Here is a 2,939-nt window from a genome sequence, read left to right as displayed (position 1 = left end):
TTCTGTGAATACCTCCCCGGTGGGGGACACGTACATGAACCAAGGGGGAAAATGTCAGAGTGACCTCCTTGGGCCGTGCCACCGCGGCGTTCTTCTCGGCCATTGGGCTTCTACACCCTAACATTACGCTTCAATAGTCTGGGGGTGCCTTGGTAATCAGTGGACCGCTTTCGGAAATGCACCGCACTCCCCGCACAAAGCTTAAACACTGGGCCAAACAGCAATCCCCTTTACAGGGCCACATTGCCAAGTTGATACCTAGCCCGCCTGAGCCTGATGATAATACTCAACTTCCAGGGGACCCTGAGTCTGATGGCGATAGTCAGCGGCAATTTTCGTCGGGGATGGTTGACCCTCTTGAACATCATCCCGAAGCTTTACTACACAAATTTCGTGCTATAGTGCGAGAGGAGATTACTGCTGCCTCACGTAAATTGTCTTCTGATCTGGCCAGAGGCCTAAAAGAGCTGGGTCTCCGCGCCCACCAATTGGAACAACGTATGGATCTGGCAACTACAGTCCTGGAGGGTCACGAACAAGAAGTGGAGGACCTACATGCTGAGCTGGATACTTTGAAAGATAAGTTGGAGGATGCTGAGAATAGAGCTTGCAGGGATAATCTCCGTATCCGAGGAATCCCGGAGACAATCGCTGATTTGCAGGGCACTGCAACTGCCCTTTTTTAGGAGCTGGCCCCTGAGATTCCTCTGGAACGCCTGGAGTTTGATCGTATCCATAGAGCTTTAGCACCCAAGCCCACGGAGGGTCCTCCCAGGGACATTATTATTAAATTTCACTTCTATCGCACTAAGGAACGTCTACTGCAGGCAGCTCGGAATCGTTCGGCTTTGGAGTTTCAAGGTCATTCTGTCCATCTGTTCGCGGATCTGTCCCCAGTCACGATTGCCAAACATCGCACCCTGAGACCTTATCTTCGGATTCTTCAGTCAGCTGATATCAAGTACAGATGGGGCTTCCCTTTCAAGCTTTCATTTACCTTTCGAGGTCGTCAATTTCAAGCCTCTACGCCAGCGGATCTCCGGCGTCACTTTCGGGAGCTCAACTTGGAATTGCCACAATCCCAGAATGAGGAGACTTTAATAGCTACGCGTCATCAAAATTCCCAGTCCTTGCATAAATCTCCTCCTAGTCAGAGCAGTTCACAGGCTCTTCGATCCCTACAGGCCCAGCGCTTTCAGGAAATCTCAGTGACCTGATGTTTAGTAGCTGGCCGCCAGTATGTAGCTTAGTCCCACGTGGTTATTTTTTCTTCGCTGCCACTTTCTGGACTTGAATTCAGATTTGTTCAGGGATTTCATATTTCCGTGTGTCATATCTCTTCCAATCAAGAGCGGATGTTAATTTTCTCTGTATTGATTGGTTGAGATCTTTATTGTCCTGCGAGTTTTGGATTGCCTAATCATAGGTGTATTAGCCTTAGTTGTAATGTTTATATATTTTATATCAATGCCGAGTTGTTCCGGTGGATGGTCGTGTCCCCCTCCGAGCTGGCTAGCGGTCTGGTCTTCTGCTCCGCCCGCTACCTAGCCTTTGTGTGGGTGTTTTACCCACAGGTGATTATTATAATGTTTGAATCATTCTCTACGATTTACAGATATCTTGCTTGTATATTAGAGGTCTTCTTGTCCTCTCCTTTCTTCTTAGTTTCTTTCTCTTTGTCCTTTGTCATGTATGTCTTGTGTTTTTGCAAATTTTTGTTTTCAGGGCTCCCGGGGATCGTGGTGGATTTTATCTTCCTTCCTTTTAGATATCCATGTCGTTAAACTGGTTATCACTGAACGTCCAGGGGATGAACTCTCCACAGAAACGGGTAAAAATATTTAAGTTTCTTCGGGCTCGCAAAGTTGACATTGCTTGTTTGCAAGAAACCCACTTCTCCACTACTTCTGCCCCAAAATATTTTGATGCACGTTACCCTCAGATATTTCAAGCTACTGGTCCCACTAAACAGAGAGGTGTATTGGTTGCCTTCCATAGTAAAACTCCATTTGTCTGTGTGAAGCGTATTGCTGATCCAAATGGCAGATACCTTCTGCTCCAGGGCACGATTCATGGAATAGAGGTTACCATAATGTCTTATTACGCTCCTAACGTCAACCCTGGACCTTTTCTGTCACATCTATGTTCCCTCCTGGCCACACATCAAAGGGGTACACAAAGGGGTACACTTCTGATGGCGGGGGATTCAAATTTAGTGTTAAACCCTGCAATAGATAAATATCCGACAGAACGCTCTGACCCTTCCACTTCAGCGAAGTCCTTTATACGGACGTTAACTACCCATGATTTGGTAGATTTATGGCGAGAATTTCATCCTCAGGGGAAAGACTACACTTATTATTCACACCCTCACCATTCTCATTCTAGAATTGATCATGCCTTCGTTTCACGTAAACATCTCCCTTTGGTTCGTTCTATCTCTATCCTAACGGTCCCATGGTCAGACCATGAGCCTATTTTGGTAGTCTGTCAATCTCTCCTATGCAGGCCGACCTTCTCTTCATGGATAATGAATGACTCCTTGCTTTCGCTGAAGGAGATTCAGACGGAGTTACATCGTAAGTCTCAGGAATATTTTCAATTAAACTCCGGTTCTGTCTCTTCTTCAGTAACATTATGGGAAGCATATAAGGCAGTGCTTAGGGGGCATATTATCCATATAGCTTCCAGACGAAAGAAGGAAAGACAGCTTAAGCAATGTCAGTTAGAATCGAAGTTAACCTCCACGTCAGCCCAGTTTAAACAGTCACCTTCACCGTCAAATCGTAGACTGTTGGATCAGGCTCGCTTAGAATTGGATCTGTGTTTAACAGATGAGGCTGAGCGCTCCTTGCGTTGGACTCGTCAGAAGTGGTATAGCAAAGCTAACAAACCAGACTCCACGTTGGCCCGTAGATTGCGTTCTTTTGCACAACACC

This window comes from Staurois parvus, unplaced genomic scaffold, assembly GCF_062004578.1.
Source record: "Staurois parvus isolate SC_StPar_1 unplaced genomic scaffold, SC_StPar_1.0 ptg000982l, whole genome shotgun sequence".
NCBI lineage: Eukaryota > Metazoa > Chordata > Amphibia > Anura > Ranidae > Staurois > Staurois parvus.
Note: the sequence above shows the minus strand (reverse complement) of the source record.